Source organism: Myotis myotis, unplaced genomic scaffold, assembly GCF_014108235.1.
Source record: "Myotis myotis isolate mMyoMyo1 unplaced genomic scaffold, mMyoMyo1.p scaffold_m19_p_28, whole genome shotgun sequence".
Taxonomy (NCBI): domain Eukaryota; kingdom Metazoa; phylum Chordata; class Mammalia; order Chiroptera; family Vespertilionidae; genus Myotis; species Myotis myotis.
Window position 1 is genome coordinate 3,483,224 of NW_023416333.1, and position 19,872 is coordinate 3,503,095.

The 19,872-nt window shown below is 56.6% G+C and overlaps 1 protein-coding gene across 1 annotated transcript in view; it reads left to right on the top strand.

Moving 5' to 3' along the window:
* The first annotated feature begins 15,100 nt into the window (after positions 1-15,100).
* The window catches only part of LRRC4B (leucine rich repeat containing 4B), a 39,509-nt gene continuing 34,737 nt past the window's right edge, over positions 15,101-19,872 (top strand). The window contains exon 1 of the mRNA XM_036296221.1: positions 15,101-15,380. The gene's annotated coding sequence lies outside the window, so the exon portion shown is untranslated. The remainder of the gene's footprint in view (positions 15,381-19,872) is intronic.

Genomic DNA, 19,872 nt, shown 5'->3' on the forward strand with positions numbered 1-19,872 from the left:
CAGCCGAAATAAGAGACACTAGCAACAGATGCACTAAGTACCTGTGATTTTTGGAATTTATTAGACAAAAACATGCTTTGTTGATATAAAATATAAGGTGGTCATTTTTCTGCAGGAACCTAGGAACTATAAAAAGTAATCTAAATATGCCCTGGATGGTAGCCTAGTTGGTTGGAGCATCATCCTGATACCACAAGGTTGTGGGTTCCATGTCCCGTCAGGGCACATACAAGGAACAACCAATGAATGTATAAGTGGAACAACAGATTGATGTTTCTCTCTCCCTCTCCCTCTCCCTCTCCCTCTCCCTCTCCCTTTCCCTCTCCCTCTCCCTCCCCCATCCTCCCTGTCTAAAATCAATACAAAAAAAGAAAAAAACATTGGTACAGGTGCTACAGAATTTAACAAGGTAAAAATTGGATGTGTACGAATAAATTTGAAAATATAGACGAAATGGACAAATCCCTAGAAAACGATAACCTACCAAAAATAACTCGAGAAGAAATATAGCATTTGCTTAGTCATAAAACCATTCAGGCAAATGGAATCAGTTAAAATTAACCACCAAGAAAATTCTGGGTCCAGACATTGTCTCTGGCAAGTTCTGCTAAACACGAAGAAATAATTCCCATGTGATGCAAACTCTTCCAGAGACTCGAAGAGCCATGTCTTCCGCTCAGTGTGGGAGGCGAGCCGAACTTTGAGGCTGAAACCCGACAAGGAGCCTAGAAAAGAAAAATCTAGGCCCATATTCACTTAAAAATACGAAATAATAAAATGAATGTCAGGGAATCCATGTTCTGTTTTTTGCCATAATGGCTTCTTGCAGAATTAAATCCCCCCACCCCCAATCATGGAGGGCCCATCCTCAGCTGGCCCTTGAACATGTACTTGGTCCGTCTCTTGGCTTTTCCAACATTGGTTCCAAGCCGAAGGAAGAACGAGGGAACGGATGCATGTTTGGCGCATTGGAGAGACAGAAGGCTGGTGTGGCTGGAAGAAGCATAACAGCCCTGGCTGGTCTGGCTCAGTGGATAGAGCGTCAGCCTGTGGACCGAAGGGTCCTGGGTTCGATTCTGGTCAAGGGCACATGCCTGGGTGTGTGGGCTTGGTCCAATGTGCAGGAGGCAGCCAATCAATGATTCCCTCTCATCAATGATGTTTCTATCCCTCTCTGAAATCAATACAAATATATATTTTTTAAAAATCTGAACTTTAGCCCTAACCAGTTTGGCTCAGTGGATAGAGCGTCAGCCTGCGGACTCAAGGGTCCCAGGTTCAATTCTGGTCAAGGGCATGTACCTTGGTTGAGGGCACATCCCCAGTAGGGAGTGTGCAGGAGGCAGCCGATCAATGCGTCTCTCTCATCATGGATGTTTCCATCTCTTTCTCCCTCTCGCTTCCTCTCTGAACTCAATAACAATATATTTAAAAAAATAAAACAGTTTACAGATGAAGCCCAAGCCCCCCTTGATCACCCCTCTCCAACCTGAGACCCCGTCCCGCCAGTAACCACGGCCGGCAGCTGCTGGCGGGTCCCCCCAGGCCTCTGTCTGAGAGCGCGCCTGTGTACCCAGGAATGCCGCGGGCGCGTAGTATTGTCGAGTAGATGAGTAGTATTGTTTTGAGCAAGCACGCGGGTGTGTTTTCACATAAATTGGATCGCGCCGTACATGCTGTTCTGCAGCTTGCTCTTCTAGCTCCACAGTGTGCCTGGGAAATCTATCCAGATCTATTTAAATCAGCCCGTGCCGTTTCTTTAAAAAGCTGCCGTCATATCCCAGAGCGCCCGCGTTTCTGGGCCCGTCCTCCTGTTGCTGGACATGGAGGTTGTTTCTGGTGTCTCTGCTCCTACCACCACCGTCGCTGTGAACGCCCCTACGCAGGTTTCCTTGGGGACACGCATGTCTCCTCGGGGGACATAAGGAGAGGCGGGATCACGGGCGTGTGGGCACGTCCATTTCATTTCAATCAGCACTTCCTGTCATTGGCAGCTATTGCTGTATAATGAATGCCAGGAACTCCGCAACTTCAAGCGACAGTCGTGTGTGCCCTGGCCGGTGGCTCCGTTGGTTGGAGCATCATCCTGTGCACTAAAGGTTGCGGGTTCGACTCCCGGTCAGGGCACATATCTGGGTTGCAGGGTCCATCCCAGCCGGGGCGCATATGGGAGGCAACCGATCAGGGTCCCCCCCCCCCCCGCCTCTCCACACACATACTTCCTCTCTAAAAAAAAAAAATCAATTCAAAAAATCATGTGTTATTGCTTCTGTGCCAGACGGGCTGGCCTAGAGCTGCTCTGTCCTGGGCGGCAGGCCTGGCTGGCTCAGGGGAGCTCCGGGTGCTGATTCTGGGGCCCAGGCTGAGGGCAGGTCAGCTGCGACACAGAGCAGGGACCCAGAGGACTAAAGGCAAAGTCCCAGCCCTTCCCGTTTGGCTCAGTGGGAGCATCAACCTGCGGACTGAAGGGTCCCAGGTTCAGTTCCGGCCAAGGACACATGCCCAGGTTGCAGGCTCAATCCCCAGTGCGGGGCGTGCAGGAGGCAGCCGATCAATGATTCTCATCACTGATGTTTCTATCTGTCTCCCTCTCTCTTCCTCTCTGAATCAATAAATTGAAGGAAAAAAAAAAAGACAAGGTCCCAGGCCTCTTCAGTCCTAGAGTCAGAACCGACACTGTTGTTTCCGCCCACCTGCCAGTGGCCAAAGCAGTCACGTGACCGTGCAGAGCCTAGCGACCCCCACACACATGGTGAGACCCCGGCCAGGGTGTGGAGGGTGTGAGGCATCCAGTGCTCACTCCTGCCGGCGACCGGTGACCGGATGGAGGACGCTTTCCCACATCCTCATCCACGCGGCAGTCACCAGTCGGCTGCGGTTTTGCCAACGCTGTGCGGGACATACACGTTGACTGTCCCCCCAAAATGCTTTCTTGACCACTATCAGCCGAGAGGCAGCACGAGGGGAGACACCCCAGGTGGAAATCGGAAGAGCCTGCCGCTGACCCCTCCCTGTCTCAGAGCTGCTTTCCCCGTGAACCACAGCGGACCTGCCGATGGGACACAGGGCCCGGAGCGCGCAACCCACCGGCAAGTCCCAGCGGCATTTGGACAAATCACTTAATCGCTGCAATTGCCGCTATTGCAATGGCAGAACCGGGTCAATACAGCTGCCTTCGCTGCTGCTGCTGCTGAGGCCGCCCTTTCCTCGCAGTTAGGTGAGCTGCCAGACCTGGCGGGATGAGAGCGCTGGGCCCTGTGAGACAGTTGGCGGGCCAGGCCCTCGCAATATCAGCCAGGCTGTCACACTGGCAAGTAACAGAACCCCAATGAAACTGGTTTAAGAAAAAAAAAAAAAGAAGAGGGGGGAGTGCACATTTTGTGGTTAATGTAACTGTCCAGTTCACAAATAGAGCCTGCATCAGGAACGGCTGCATCAGGCACTCATCTTCTGTTCCTCCTGCCTGCTTTCCTCTGCTTTCCCTTCCTGCTCAGGCAGCCACTGCTCTACTATGGCAGGGTCACCAGCTGCCTTAAGAGAAAATTACAAAAGTAAAAAAGAGGCCCCTGGGATGGACAAATTCAAAAGCCACTACTGCCCGGCCAGGGTGGCTCGGTGATTGAGCACCGACCTGTGAACCAGGAGGTCATGGTTCGATTTCCGGTCAGGGCACGTGTCCGGGTTACGGGCTCGATACCCAGTAGGGTGCATGCAGGAGGCAGCCGATCCATGATTCTCTCTCATCATTGATGTTTCTCTCTCCCTCCCTCTCCCTTCCTCTCTGAAATCAACCAGGGATGTGCTCTGACCTGGAATCAAACCTGCAACCTTTTGGTGTAGGGGACAACATTCCAACCAACTAAGCCACCCAGGTACTTACCTCCCTGATTATTTCTTTTTTAAAATATATTTTTGAATCGAGCCTGCAACCTGGGCATGTGCCCTGACCGGGAATTGAACCGTGACCTCCTGGTTTATAGGTTGACGCTCAACCACTGAGCCACACCAGCCGGGCCTGATTATTTCTTTAATGTAAGTTCCTAGACATCGGATTACTAGATCATTAACAAAACCTGCAGTGAGAGCTAGCACAGATTTTTCACATTAACTCTTCTGTTTGCTTCCTTTTGACAAGCCCATGGGCCCAGCCTTAAAGCAGCTCATTAGTTCTTTTTTCTGCCCATCAAGTGAGCAGCACGTGTTAAGGTTCTACTGGCCGCAGGTGGGAGTGCAGCGAAACAGACGCGCATGCCCGTACCCCGTAGGGCGTCAGAATGTAAAGTGCTACCACCCTGCGGACAGCAGGTAGATGTCAAGTGCCGGAAAAGAGACTCACACAGAGGCTCGCCGTGACGCAATGACTGTAGTTTTCCTTTAATGAAATGACCAGGTACCCGGCTCCAAGGGAATGGGTAAGTTAAGGAACTCAATGGGAGATCACGCAGCCACTGAAAATGACAATTTGAGGAGCACAGGTGAGCATGGAGATGCTGGCGAGGTGATGTTCAATGAACGAAAGCGGGTGCACACACTGTATGTGAAGTACGAGTGCCCCTGCGCTTTTACGGACTAAGTAGCAATGCACCAAACTGATGAGTAATTGTATTTGGAAGGAGGGAGTATGGGACTTTTTCTACTTTTTTTTAAGACTACAGTGGGGCCTTGACTTACGAGTTTAATTCATTCCAAGACCGAGCTTGTTAAGGAGCTCGTTAACTCAAATTACTCTGTCAACTCAATGCAAAAAATCGGCCGAGAGACAGCTGGTATCTCAAAAAACTCGTTAGTCGGGACACTCGTAAGTCAAGGCCCCACTGTACTTAAAATTTTTTTTAAATGTATTTATTGACTAGAAGCCTGGTACACAAAATTCTTGCACTGGGATGGGGGGGGGGCGTCCCTCAGCCCAGCCTGCACCCTCTCACAGTCCAGGAGCCCTCAGGGGATGTCCAACTGACGGCTTAGGCCCTCCATGGCTGCTGCACTTGCCAGATGTGAACCCCACTCAGGGCTTCTGGCTGAGCGGTGCTCCCCCCTATGGGAGTGCACTGACCACCAGAGGGCAGCTCCTGCATTGAGCGTCTGCCCCCTGGTGGTCAGTGCGCAGCATAGCGACCAGTCGTTCTGCCTTTTGGTTGATTTGCATATTAGCCTTTTATTATATAGGGGAGGATTTTTTTGAGAGAGAGAGAGAACATCAATTTGTGTTCCACTTAGTTATGCATTCACTGGTTGCTTCTTCTTTTTTTTTTTTCTTTTTTTAATTAAATCTTTATTGTTCAGATTATTACATTTGTTCCTCTTTTTTTCCCCCCCATAACTCCCCTCCTCCCAGTTCCCGCCCCACCCTCCGCCCTCACTCCCCACCCACTGTCCTCATCCATAGGTGCACAATTTTTGTCCAGTCTCTTCCCGCATCTCCCACACCCCTTTCCCCCCCAGGAATAGTCAGTCCATTCCCTTTCTATGTCCCTGATTCTATTATAATCAACAGTTCATTCTGTTCATCAGATTATTTATTCACTTGATTCTTAGATTCACTTGTTGATAGATGCATATTTGTTGTTCATAATTTGTATCTTTACCTTTTTCTTCCTCTTCCTCTTCTTAAAGGATACCTTTCAGCATTTCATATAATACTGGTTTGGTGGTGATGCACTCCTTTAGCTTTTCCTTATCTGTGAAGCTCTTTATCTGACCTTCAGTTCTGAATGATAGCTTTGCTGGATAAAGTAATCTTGGTTGTAGGTTCTTGGTATTCATCACTTTGAATATTTCTTGCCACTCCCTTCTGGCCTGCAAAGTTTCTGTTGAGAAATCAGCTGACAGTCGTATGGGTATTCCCTTGTAGGTAACTGAGTTTCTTTCTCTTGCTGTTTTTAAGATTCTCTCTTTGTCTTTTGCTCTTGGCATTTTAATTATGATGTGTCTTGGTGTGGTCCTCTTTGGATTCCTTTTGTTTGGGGTTCTCCGCGCTTCTTGGACCTGTAAGTCCATTTCTTTCACCAGATGGGGGAAGTTTTCTGTCATTATTTCTTCAAATAGGTTTTCAATATCTTGCTCTCTCTCATCTTCTGGCACCCCTATAATTCTGATGTTGGTACGCTTGAAGCTGTCCCAGAGGCTCCTTACACTATCCTCGCATTTTTGGATTCTTTTTTCATTTTGCTTTTCCGGTTGGGTGTTTTTTGCTTCCTCGCATTTCAAATCATTGACTTGATTCTTGCGCTCCTCTGTTCTGCTGTCGGGAGTCTGTATAATATTCGTTATTTCAGTCCGTGTATGCTTAATTTCTAGTTGGTTCCCCAATATAAGATCGAGGGTCTCATTAGTTTTCTTGTAGATCTCATTAAGTTTATCGGCGGCTTCTAAACAGTTCTTGAGAGACCTTAAAAGTGTGGTTCTGAACTCTATATCTTCCATTGACAATTTTGTCCTGTTTCTTTGTCTCCGCATTTTGTTATGCTTCCTTGGTGCACCCCCTAGTGGTCTTTGTTCGCAGTCTTATAGTTAAATCTTGATTGTTGTAGCTAATTCCAGGGAGGGTTTGACCTCCAGGCCAAGTGGCTATGAGAATCAGCTGTGTCAGCAGTGAGAGAACTTCTGTCCTCTAGGGAGGTGCTAATCTAGCCTTTGCCTGAGGCTATCTGGCAAATGCCTCTGTGCAGGGCTTGGCGGGGCTGGTCGCACAGGATCAACAGGGTGGGCCGGAGAGAGCAGTTATGGCAGCTCTCAGTCCTGTCCCCAGGGGCTCTGCCTCTCTGAGTCCCAGCACCCGCTGCAAAGCTCAGAGAGAAAGCTGCACTCGCTCTGACCGAAGCCAGACAGTCCCACTTCTCCCGATTGAGTCTGGGTCCCTAAAGACTCGCCCGGATCTGGAGCTCAGAGTCTGCGACTCCCTCCCGATTGAAAACGCCAACCGCGCCCTCCGCCGCCAGCCCGCTCCGCGCACTCCGCACCTCAGAATTTGACTTCAGCACTGCGCCTCCTCTGAGTGTCCGTATGCGTTTCTCTTTCCTCCTAGTTGTAGGACTTCCACTCAGCCAGCGTTCCTGTGGTTCTGGGTGATGTCCGTTCCGTTTTTTGGTTTCACTTTTGAAGTAGTTGTTCAAAGCAGCAAACTCCGGCGTTAACCTATGCCGCCATCTTGGTTCTCCCCATTGGTTGCTTCTTGTATGTGCCCTCACCAAGGATCGAACCCACAACCTTGGCACACAGGGATGATGCTCTAACCAACTGAGCTACCTGGCCAGGGCTCTACTTCTTTTATTATTCTTTTTTTTAATTGATTTTAGAGAGAGAGAGAGGAAGTGGGGGGAGAGAGAGAGAGAGACATCTATTTGCTGTTCCACTTAATCATGCATTCTCTGGTGGATTCTTGCCCGTGCCCGCAACCGCGGCCTATCGGACGATCTCTCACTAACTGCGCAACCTGGCCAGGGCTTTTTTTCTACTTTTCTCTCTTCTCCACCTGCTCTTTCATGATCACTGTGGCAGTTTATTCTGCCCACGTCCTAATCCCTGGGAACCCGAAAGTATGTTGATTTACATGGCAAAAGGGACTTTGCAGAGGTGACTACAGCAAGGCTCGTGAAAACGGGAAGATTATGCCGGATTACAGGTGATCCCAATGTCATTAGAAGGGTCCTTATAAGAGGGAGGGCGGGGGGGGGGGGCGGTGTCAGGGTCCGAGGAAGCGAGTGACAGTGCAAACAGACACTGCAGTGATGTGAGGCCTCAGCCAAGAAATGCAGGCGGCCTCCTAGGGTCCCCACCCCCCAGCCCCATCTACACTCTCTCCTGAAACTGACAATAACTCCCCCCCCCCTTTTTAAAAAAAATATCTTTTTATTGATTTCAGAAAGGAAGGGAGAGAAAGAGAGAGATAGAAACATCAGTGATGAGAGGGAATCACTGAGTGGCTGCCTCCTGCACGTTGGACCGAGCCCGCAACCCAGGCGTGTGCCCTTGACGGGAATCGAACCTGGGATCCTCCGGTCTGCAGGCTGACACTCTATCCACTGAGCCAAACCAGCGAGGGCCATTTCCCCCTTTTTATTGAATGTATTCGGGGGGTGTTGGCTAATAAGATTACGTAGGTTTCAGGGGTACCATTCCATATGACATCGTCCGTTTATTGTATTGTGTGTTCACCACACCCCAAGTCAGGTCTCCTTCCATCACCACTGTTCCCCCCTTTACCCTCTTGTACCTCCCCTACCCGCCTTCCTTCTGGTCGTCACCATACCGCTGTCTGTGTCGATGAGGTGTTTTTTGTGCCTTTTCTTCATCCCTTCACCTTTTCACCGAGCCCTGAAAGTCCCATCCCCTCTGACAGCTGTGAGTCTGTTCTCTATCCCTGCGTCTGATCTTGCCCAGTGAGACTGATCTTGCACTTCTGGCCTTCAGGATGCTAAGATTCCTATCTGTGTCATTTTTTAAAAATATTTTTATTGATTTCAGAGAGGATGGGAGAGGGAGAGATAGAAACATCCATGATGAGAGAGAATCATGGATCGGCTGCCTCCTGCACGCCCCACACTGGGGATCGAGCCCGCCACCCCAGCCTGTGCCCTTGCCCGGAATCGAACCCAGGACCCTTCAGTCCGCGGGCCAGCGCTCTCTCCACGGAGCCAAACCGGCCAAGGCTCTGTGTGGTTTTAAGGCTAACGCATAGGCTGCACCACACGGCCAGTCAGTGTCTGCTGTGCTGAGGGCTGATTTTGTTTCAAGAAGGAACAGTCGAAGTGCACGTAGGAGACTGGACGGAGTGTGTTGTGGTCGACAGATTTAATGACAACACGCAATTTCCCTGACACTTTCCAGACGCCCAGGATGCAGTCACCACGGAGGCCAGGCCTCTGTTCTCAAGGAGCTGGCTTTCTGGTGGGAGAGCGGCCAGTGAGTCGCAGGCGAACGCGCCAGAAGATGTCAGTTGTGGATGAATGCGCAGAAGACGGCGGCACAGAGAGTGGCCGGGGGGGGGGGGGGGGGGTGGGGGGTGTGCCTGGAAGTCAGTTGTACACGAGGGGCCCCTGGGAGGCACCGATATTTGAACTGAGGCCTGAGAACTAGAAGGAGCCAGCCAGGTGCAAACTTGGGAGAGACGTGCTCCGGGCAGAGAGCAGCCAGTGCAAAGGCCCTGAGGTCGGAATGAGCTCGCCGAGTGGACGGGGCTGGAGTGCGGGGGGCGAGGGGGCGAGTGGCAGGAGATGAGGCTGGAGTGGTATCGGGCCCAGACCACGCGGGGCCTGAGAGGCCTCCGTCAGGAGTACAGGCTTCACTCAAGTGGGGTGGGCGGTCCTCAGGGTGTCTTAGGATAGGGTTAATATGGGCTGATTTACACTTTTTAAAAATATATATTTTATTGATTTTTTGCCGAGAGGAAGAGAGAGGGATAGAGAGTTAGAAACATCAATGAGAGAGAAACATCGATCAGCTGCCTCTTGCACACCCCCTCCTGGGGATGTGCCCGCAATCCAGGTACATGCCCTTGACCGGAATCGAACCCGGGACCCTTGAGTCCGCAGGCCGACGCTCTATCCACTGAGCCAAACTGGTCAGGACATGATTTACCCTTTTTTAAAAATACATTTTTATTGATTTCAGAGAGGAAGGGAGAGGGAGAGAGAGATAGAAACATCACTGCTTGGCTGATTATCTTTCTATCATATGGGCATATCATCGTATCTACCTATGACATACATGTATGTATATACACACATGCACATACATGCTTGGAGATGTGTTACTCACAAAACATGTCACCGTCATGACAGTCATTCCTTTATTTTTTTAAAAAATATATTTTATTGATTTTTTACAGAGAGGAAGGGAGAGGGATAGAGAGTTAGGGACATCGATGAGAGAGAAACATCGATCAGCCGCCTCATGCACACCTCCTATCGGGGATGTGCCAACAACCCAGGTACATGCCCTTGACCGGAATCGAACCTGGGACCTTCCAGTCTGCAGGCTGACGCTCTATCCACTGAGCCAAACCGGTTTGGCCAGTCATTCCTTTTTTAAAAAAACATATTTTTATTAATTTCAGAGAAGACGGGAGAGAGAGAGAGAGAGAGAGAGAGAGAGAGAGAGAGAGAGAGAAACATCAATGATGAGAGAACCATCGATCGGCTGCCTCCTGTACGCCCCACACCAGGGACCAAGCCTGCAACCCGGACATGTGCCCCTTGCCGGAATCGAACCCAGGACCCCTCAGTCCACAGGCCGACGCTCCATCCACTGAGCCACACCGGCCAGGGCACAGTCATTCCTTTTGATGTTCCAGCCGCCCCGACTGTTGCCAGTCGGAGCCCCTCCACGCCGGCTCCTGTGTCCTTTGAGTGTGACACCCCGTTCGTCCTTGAGTACTTCCTTGCCTTTTTGTCACAAAAGGTGTCCCAGGCTTCCTTTGCACTTGCCCGCCCCCCCCCCCCCACCTCCTGCCCAGAACCCGGAAGCAGCTGCTGTTCCAAGGAGTCTGGCTCCTTTGGGAGGCCTGTCATCTAGACACGGAGACCAGGGGGGTGCCCCTGCTTATTTCAGCCAAACTTTCGAACCGCAGACAGAAGCAGCTGGATTGAGAGCTGTGGATCCGTGCCGCTGACTGTCATCGTTATCTACTGCCGGGTAACGAATCGCCCCTGTCCCTTAGTGGCTTGAAAACAACCAGGTCATTGTAATAGCACTTAAGGCAGCGGTTCTCAACCTGTGGGTCCCGACCCCTTTGGCGGTCGAACGACCCTTTCACAGGGGTCGCCTAAGACCATCCTGCAGATCAGATATTGACATGACGATTCATCACAGTAGCAACATGGCCGTGATGAAGTAGCAACGAAAATAATTTTATGGTGGGGTCACAGCATGAGGAACTGTATGTAAAGGGCCAGAAGGTTGAGAACCACTGACTTAAGGTTTCTGTGACTCAAGAACTTGGGAAGGCCCTGGCCTGGTAGCTCAGTTGGTTAGAGCATCGTCCGACATGCCACGGTTGCAGGTTCGAACCCCCAGGCAGGGCACAAACAAGAATAAACCAATGAAAGCATAAATCAGTGGAACAACAAATCAATGTTTCTCTCTCTCTCCCTTACTCTCTCTAAAATCAATTTTTAAAAAAATAAAGAATTTGGGAAGGACTCTGCTGGGCAGTGCCAGCTCTGGGTCTCTCAAGAGGACTCAGTGAGAGGGTGGCAAGAGCTGCAGCCGAGGAGAGCGGAAGCGGCTGTGTGCTGGCCAGCCTCGCTCCCTCCGCATTGCCAAGGCCTCTCCACGTGGTTAGTTGAGCTTCCTCCCAGCATGGCTGCCTCAGGGCCTCCAGCTGGCTTAGGCGGCACCGAAGGCTCAAGAGCAAACATTTCAGCAAGTAAAGGGGAAGGTGCATCTCTCTGATGACCCAGCTTTGGACGCCACATGACGTCACTTCAGCCGCACTCCATTGGTCAAAAAAAAGCCGAAACCGGTTTGGCTCAGTGGATAGAGCCTCGGCCTGCGGACTGAAAGGTCCCGGGTTCGATTTCGGTCAAGGGCATGTGCCTGGGTTGCGGGCACATCCCCAGTGGGGAGTGTGCAGGAGGCGGCTGATCGATGTTTCTCTCTCATCGATGTGTCTAACTCTCTATCTCTCTCTCCCTTCCTCTCTGTAAAAAAATCAATAAAATATATTTTAAAAAAAAGAAATCACAAAAGCTCTCCCGGTGCCAAGGGAAGTGCTCAGGGAAGAGTGTCAGAATGTGTGTGTGTGTGTGTTGGGGGTGGAGGGGTGGGGGGTGGACAGCGCCACAGCCATCTTTGGGAAATTCGGCCGGCCGCACTGACTCAGGACAAATACAGATGTTTGGAAACCAGACAGCGGGCGGCAGCTGCAGACGTCGAGCGTCCAGCCCCGTGTTCCCTTTTCGGGGCTTGAAGAGGGCGAGGGCTGGGGGTGGCGGCACCGTGAAGGTCAGAATGGGAGGCAAGCCCGCGCCTTGCTGAGCGCACGCTGGGAGGTTCCCGTCCGAGACCTCTCCTCCCTCCGTGACAATCCTGGCCGTTTTTCCGGCAGAGGGGAAGGCTCACAGCGGGCGCTCGGTGTAAGTGTATCCAGCAGCATACAGGAGCGCTGGGGGGTCGCGCCTTGAAAGAGTTTTCGGAGCAAACCAGACTGCACGGAGTGGAAAGGTCTTTCTCGCCCCCACAGTTTATTTATCAAAGGTTTACCTAACTGCCCATCAGGACTTTTTTTTTTTTTTTAATCCTCACCCAAGGGTTTTGTTTTTTTTTTCTTCCCATTGATTCTTAGCGAGAATGGAAGGGAGGGGAGGGAGGGAGAGAGAGAGAGAAACGTTGATGTGAGAGTGACGCATTGATGGGTTGCCTCCCACATGCACCCTGACTGGGGCCCAGGGATGGAACCTGCAACCCAGGCATGTGGCCTCCACCGAGAATGGAACCCGGGACCCTCCAGAGCATGGGCGGACGCTCTAACCACTGAGCACGCCAGCCAAGGCCCATCAGAACTTCTGATCAGGTTGAGGCACGCAGTTAAACCCGGAGTGGATTTTTTTTTTTTCTTTCCCAAATTATAGCTTGAAGTAAAGAAACGTGATGTTTGGTTTAACCCTTGAAACACCATCCCAGAGGAACTCTAGGATGGCCATTTGGTTTTTTGAAACAGTAGACCTACCATCTGAGCCCCCAGTACCATGGGAGTGCCTACCGCCACCCCCTCTTAGGTTTCTGGTGCAGTGCAGGCCTCAGTCAACATTGGAAATGGGGATGGAAAGTGGGCCCTCGGCCGAAACCGGTTTGGCTCAGTGGATAGAGCATCAGCCTGCGGACTGAAGGGTCCCAGGTTCGATTCCGGCCAAGGGCATGTACCTTGGTTGCGGGCACATCCCCAGTGGGAGTGTGCAGGAGGCAGCTGATATATGTTTCTAACTCTCTATCTCTCTCCCTTCCTCTCTGTAAAAAACCAACAAAATATATTTTTTAAAAAGCCACTTTCTGCAGGAGGACCCCCTGGATCACAGGCTAGTCTATGCCCCGTGGTGCCTCCAGCCCACCCTCCCCCGGGCGGGGCGTCCCTCTGATTTCTCTGAGATCGGGCCTTGGGTCGCCTGTTCAGGACGGCCAGCTCCATGCAGCTGCTTCCCGGGTCCCCACCAGTGCCTGGCCCTGGTTAGGCCTCCGTGAGCCCTGGGGCTGGATGGCCACCCATTTCTCCTTCGTCCCACAGCGAGAGCCACACACCACAGACGGGGAGGGCTGGACCCTCCGCAGAAGGCCTGGGGGGCTGGGAAGCTGTTGAACTTCTCCCCTGTGTCCCCCGCTCTGGCCTCTCCCCACACACCCTCTAGGAACTACAGGGTTAAGGCTGGGCCCTCCCCAGGCCTTGAGGAGCGGGTTCGGGTGGTGGTGAGGCATCCATGAGGAGTGCCTGAGGCGCTGGGCCCGCATCAGCCCGCGGGCGAGGATGCAGGGCACACTCACCGCGCTTATTATTACTGTTTTGCCAGCGTTGCCATTGACCTTGGGGCTGCGCTCTGGGGTGCGCACTGGCCTCCCGCCTCCGGCTCCCAAACCAGGTGGCAGCAGCACCCAGGTGGGAGCCCGAGGCTCCTCGGCCCACCTGTTGCTCCCTGGCCCCCACCTGTCTCTCCTTTCCTCAGTTTCCCCTCTCTGCAGCCCTCACATCTCTGGGTTCACCCGCCCCCACCCGCAGCTGCTTGTAAGCACCCACATGTGACCTCACTTGTCCCGGGAACTCGGGGTCTGTCTCCGGCTCTGGCTCCTGACAAAGGTCTGGGGGGGGGGGGCGGCCTCATTCCCCAGACCGCCTCCGCCTAGCCCCATACCTTCCCCGCCCAGGGCTCTCAGAATGAGAAGGGCTAAGGTGGGGGGGGGGGGGGAGTCCGGGTCCTGGAACCCTTATCTTTTCTCTCTCCTCCGTGTCCAGAGTTAGTGGCCGACTTTCCGAGGGGAGGGGACCAGACCTGGGGGGAGGTTCCACGGCTGGGTTGCTTTGCCCCCTAAATCCCCAGGCGAGGCGCCCTGGGTTGGTGCCCAAGCCTTGGGGGTAGTAGACGGAGGGGGGGCGGCTGATGGGGCGACGGTGGGCCAGGCGACCTCTCCCTGCCTCTACGCCCGCCGCCCTTCCCTGCACCCCTGCACCCCAGGTGCGGGCCGGCTTCACAGATCTAAATGCGTCCCCACACCCGGCGTCTCGCCTGCGGGAGGCGAGAGGATGGGCCGAGGTGTGGGCCCTGCCCTCTGCCCCCTCCCGGGCGGGCGCCGGCACCTGACAGGCCGGGCCGGGCTCCAAACCAGGGCCCTGCGTCTCCTCCTCCTTCCAGAGCCCAGGACCCGGGTGGGGATCCGTTGGGCCTGAGTGACAGCCCCTCGCCCTGCTCCCCTCTCCCCCCCTCCCCACATCACCCCCAAGTTTGCCTTCTCCTCTCCTCCCGTCCAGGCCTCTTCGCCCCTTGCCCCCTCCTCCCCTTCCCCACTTCCAGCTCCAGCCAGACCCCCTCCCTCCTCCCCTCCCTCCTTCCCCCTGACCCACCCCCTCCCTCCCGCAGGCAGGTACCCAGAGGGACCCACTACACTGCCTCCCGGGGCCTCCTCCCTCTGTCCATCTCTGTCCATCTCTGCCCCCCTCTCCCACTCCCCCCCCTTTCCTTCCTTCCCTCTTCCCTGTCTTTCTCCCCCTTTTTCTCCCCTCTCACCCTCCTCTCTTTCTTCGGCCCCCTCCCCCTTCCTCTCCATCCTCCCTCTCTCCTCCCTCCCCTCCCTCCCCCTTCCCCTCCCCTCCCCCATCTCCTCCTTCTTTCTCCCTCCCCGCGCTGCCCCCTCTCCCGCTCCCTCTCCTCCGCTGGCCTTCCCTCCCCTCCCCTCCCGCTCCCCCTCCCCCTCCCGCTCCCCCTCCCCCTCCTCCCGCCTCCCTCCCTCCCTCGCTCCCCCTGCACATCAGTATTCCGCTCCCGTCTCCGCCGCTCTCGGCTGCTCCCGGTCGGTCGCTGCCGCACCGTCCCAGGCGGGGGCCGGGGCCGGGGCCGGGGCCTGGGGGGGGTGGGTGGGGGGAGAGCGCGCGGCCCGCGGAGGGGGTGCGGGAGGCAGGCGCGGCTGGAAGGCCGGCGGCGGGGAAGGAAGAAGGAAGAAGGGAAGGCGAGCAGGAAGGCGGCGGCGGGCCGCGGCGAGGGCGGGCGGCGGCGGCCCCTGCAGCTGCGGAGCCCCCTCCCCATCCCGGAGCCGGGGAGGGGGGCGCACGCGAGGCCCGCAGCCCCGCCCCCCGCGCCTCCCCGCAGCGGCCGCGCACCCCACGGCCCCGCGCCTCATTGGGGGGGTCCTCCCCCCGCGGGCCGGGCATGCTGCCCCCCGGAAGGAGCCCTGTCCTCGCTGTGAGTAGACGCCGAGGGGCGCCCGGTGGGGGCGGGGGCGGGACCGTGGGGCGCGGGGTGGGGGGGCCGTTCGCTAATTAGGGGACCTGGTCCCGGCGGAGGGCAGGGGGAGGGGCCTGAGGGGAGCGCAGCGGGGGGGGGGGTGTCTCGAGGCCTGGCGAGTTGTGTGTTGGGGGGTCGCCGCATCCTGGAGACGGGCAGGGGTGGGGGGTGCACGTCCCGCGGTCGCTGCGTACCCAGCTGCGGGTTTGGGGGGTGCAGCTTGGGGTGGGGGCTCGCGGGTGCGGGTCCGGGACCCTATTTCTGGGGCGGGAGTCCCCCCCATGGCCCCTCCCACCCTCCACACCGCGCTGCCGGGTGGGGGGGCATCCAGCGATGGGGCGGGGGGAGAGGCGGGCACGGGGTTTCCTTGGTGACCGCGCCTGGCAGGAGCGGTTGCCTTGGCAACCGGGGAGAACCGGGGAGTTTGGGAAGTGAGAATGGGAGAGACGGAGGGGGGGACCGGGGAGCGAGGCAGCCCCCTCCCCAACCCCAGCCCCTCTCCCTGGGGGGCCCGCCCAGCCCCTGCCCCTCCCCCCTCCCGAGACCCCCCCCTTCCGTGACCCCGTTCTGCGCGGGGCCTTGCGTCCCCGGGCACGTGGCTCTGGGGGGCCACTACCTTCCCCCCACGGTCCCCAGCCCTCTCCTCTCAGGGACCCCCTCCCCCACCCGCTGCCACCCAGAGCCTCCCCGCCCTCACACCTGCTCTGCTGGGGTTCTCCCCTGCGCCTCACTTCCCCTCAGGGTCCCCCATCTCGGACCCCCCAACCCCATTTCCCTCCCTGACCCTCTGTCCAGGAGACCCTAACTTCAGCCTCTCTCCTGGCACCCCGCGCCGCCTCCTGCAGGCCCCTCTCCGTCTGGGACCCCCTCCTGCGACCTTTCTTCCTGTCCCCTCACCCCGGGATCACCCCCATCCCAGACCCCGCCACCCCCCGGGGCGAGGCCCTCGCACCCGCCTCTCCAGCTTCGACCCTCGGCGCCTCCAACTCCGGGGCCGCCGAGCTCTGTCCAGGGTCCCGCCCACGGGGAACCCGAACCCCCTTCCCCGGCTCCTCTCCCGCGGGGCCCGGGGCCTCCCTCCGGGCTGAGTCCCCGGCCGGGCGCCCCCTCGCCCACCGTCCCGTCCCCGCTCCCGCCACTCCCACCTGCCCCGCTCCCCGCCCCCCTCCTGCCCCGCTCCCCGCCCCCCTCCTGCCCCGCTCCCCGCCCCCCTCCTGCCCCGCTCCCCGCGGCCTCGGCGCCCCTCTCCCGGGGACACTTTCTCGGGTGGGAAATCCCCGGGGAGAGCCCGCAGGGAGGGGAGGCACCCGGGCCGCCCCGCGCCCCCCCCCGCCCCTCCCCAGCCGGAGCCGGAGCCGGAGCCGGAGCCGGAGCCGGAGCCGGAGCCGCAGTCGGGCCTCCGCAGCGCAGCGCGCATTGCTATGCGCCTCACATCGCGGCCCGGCGCGCAGCCGCCAGACGGGCACCCGGCTCGGGCGCAGCTGGGAGCAGCGAGTCGCTTCCCGCGCTCCCCTCCGCGTCCCGGCGGCCGGCAGCGCCCTCCCCCGCCCCCAGGCCCCCCAAACTCCCCGCCCCCCAGGACCTGCGGGGATCGGGCCTCCCTCTGCCTGTGGCACCGGCTCCCCGTCTCTCTGGCGCGCGTCTCCCAGCCCGCTCGCCCCTGCGCCTGCCCTGCTCGGCCTGGGGGCCTGGGTCTCCTCCGATCCCGCCGCCTGGGGGTCCAGGGCGGCCTCGGGGCGAAGGGGGGCGAGGGCCGGAGTGGGGCAAGGGGAGGCCTGAGGCTGGGACAGGGCAGGCGAGGTGGGAGCCAGCGGAGAGCGAGGCACAGCGGGAGCGAGAAGGGCCCATTCACACACTCACACTCACACTCACACACACGGAGCCAGACACACACAGTTACTCAATTTCCAAAAGAAAGTGAGAGGCAGGGGCACAGGACACACGGAGGAGCCAGGGGAGCCGAAGCCCCAGGGAGCCCCAGGCTCGGGGAGGGTGGGACCGACCCAGGCGCTGGCCAGGAGGAGGCAGAGGTGCGGGGTGCGGGGTGCGGGGTGCGGGGCCCAGTGTGTGACTGTCCGAGGGACCTGGTGGGCCAGAGGCAGCGGGTGAGAGTGTGTGAGAAAGACAGGGAGGCACGTGGAGGCAGAGGTACAGGAGTGCACACACTCACACACACACACACTCACTCATCCACTGGCAGCCAGGGACCCAGATGTGGAATCGGAGACCCGGTCACACACGTGGCTGCGGACCCAGAGTCGGCCCAGGCGGCCCTGGAGTCCTGTGCACACACAGCCCCTCACACCCAGGCCCCGAGGAGAGAGAGACAAAGGCAGCCCCTCATGGAGAGAGGTCCCCCGGAACCTCACACTCACAGACACAAGCGGGGGGCACGCAGGTGGCCTCGAGGTCAGTTCCGCGGCCCACGGGCTGCAACACAGGTGCAGAGCCCAGCGCCAGGGCCGCCCACGGAGCTGGACAGAGCCCACCCTGTCCGGCCCAGCGCCGCCCCAGTCCCACCGTGAGGCACCTGGGAGGATCCTTCCGGGAGTCAGGGGGCTCCCAGGGGTCTCCTTGCTGTGGGAGGAGACCGCAGAGTCAGGATGTTATTCCTGGCCAGTGTGGCTCAGTGGATAGAGCCTCGGCCTGCGGACTGAAGGGTCCCAGGTTCGATTCTGGTCAGGGGAACATGCTCCAGTTGCAGGCTCCATCCCCAGTGAGGGGCATGTAGGAGGCAGCCGATCAATGATTTTCCCTTATCATTGATATTTCTCTCTCTCCTTTCCTCTCTGAAATCTATATAAATATATAAATATGTGTGTGTGTATATATATATATATATATATATATATATATAAACAAACCTTGCCCTAGCCCAGTGATGGCGAGCCTATGACACGCGTGTCAGAGGTGACATGTGAACTCATTTTTTTGGTTGATTTTTCTTTGTTAAATGGCATTTAAATACATAAAATAAATCTCAAAAATATGTCTTTGTTTTACCCTGGTTGCAAATATCAAACAATTTCTATATGTGACACGGCACCAGAGTTAAGTTAGGGTTTTTCAAAATGCTGACACGCCGAGCTCAAAAGGTTCACCATCACTGCCCTAGCCGATGTGGCTCAGTGGTTAGAGCCTCGGCCTGCGGACTGAAGGGTCCCAGGTTCGATTCTGGCCAAGGGCACATGCTCCAGTTGCAGGCTCGATCCCCAGTGAGGGGCATGTAGGAGGCAGCCAATCAATGATTTTCCCTTATCATTGATATTTATCTCTCTCCTTCCCTCTCTGAAATCTATCTATCTATCTATCTATCTATTAAAAAACAAACAAACCAACCTTGCCCCAGCCGGTTTGGCTCAGTGGATAGAGCCTCAGCCTGCGGACTGAAGGGTCCCAGGTTCAATTCCCGCCAAGGGCACATGCCCAGGTTGTGGGCTCGGTCCCCAGTAGGGGGCGTGCAGGAGGCAGCCAATCAATGATTCTCTCTCATCGTCGCTGTTTCTATCTCTCTCTCCCTCTCCCTTCCTCTCTGAAATCGATAAAAATATATCAATAAAAACAAGAACGTAGGTTTCTGAGGGCCACTGCCAGGCCTCGCGGAAGCAGAGCCACCCGTCAGCGCACGCGCACCCGCGCACCTGCACAGAGGCTGCAGCAGGGAGGCCGCTCTTCAGGCAGAGACTGGGGGCGGGGGGACACACAAGCTCCTCTTCCTGCTCCCGGCCCCCGGCTCCAGGCCAGACAGCCATCCCCACCTCCGTCTGCTCTCCCCACCCCCACTGCTCACCTGGCCTGCCTGCGGGGACCGTCATCATTCCTCGCCTCCCCACCTGTCTGGCCCGCTATCTGTCATAGGCGTCACCTGCACTGTCCCTATCGAGCCTCCCAGCCTCTCACCTGTTGCCTGGGCTGACCCTCCATCTCGCCCCCCAGCCCCCAGCCCCCAGCCCCCAGCCCCAGCCCCCAGCCCCCAGCCCTCGCCTCCCTGTCCTCACTCATCTGTCTGTGCCCTGGACTCACTCTCCGTCTTTCTCTCTCCCACCCCATCTGCTGTGACACCTGCCGTGTCTGCCTGCTCACAGGGTCTCCGCACCTGTGTCCCCCCTTCCCTCCCCTCCTCCCGCCACTGCCCACACCCTGAGCCCTCCCTGGCGTCCTGTGGGCTGGCGGTTGAGTGTTATTCCCCCAGTGCTACCAACCGTTTCATTCGTGGCCAACGGGTGTTCGATAGCTTAGCGATTTCACATCAACATCCATTCTCAGCACAAGAAAAACAGCAGAAGTGTGTGGCGGTGGGTGAGACTCACTGTGGGGATCATGGCACAGATAGCGGGGCTCCGTGTTGTTCAGCGAAACTAATGCAAGGTGACCTCAACTCCTTCCCCAAACATCCAGATTATCAGCTTTCCTTGAGACCAAACACCCCAGCAGTGGGCCACCAATTCCT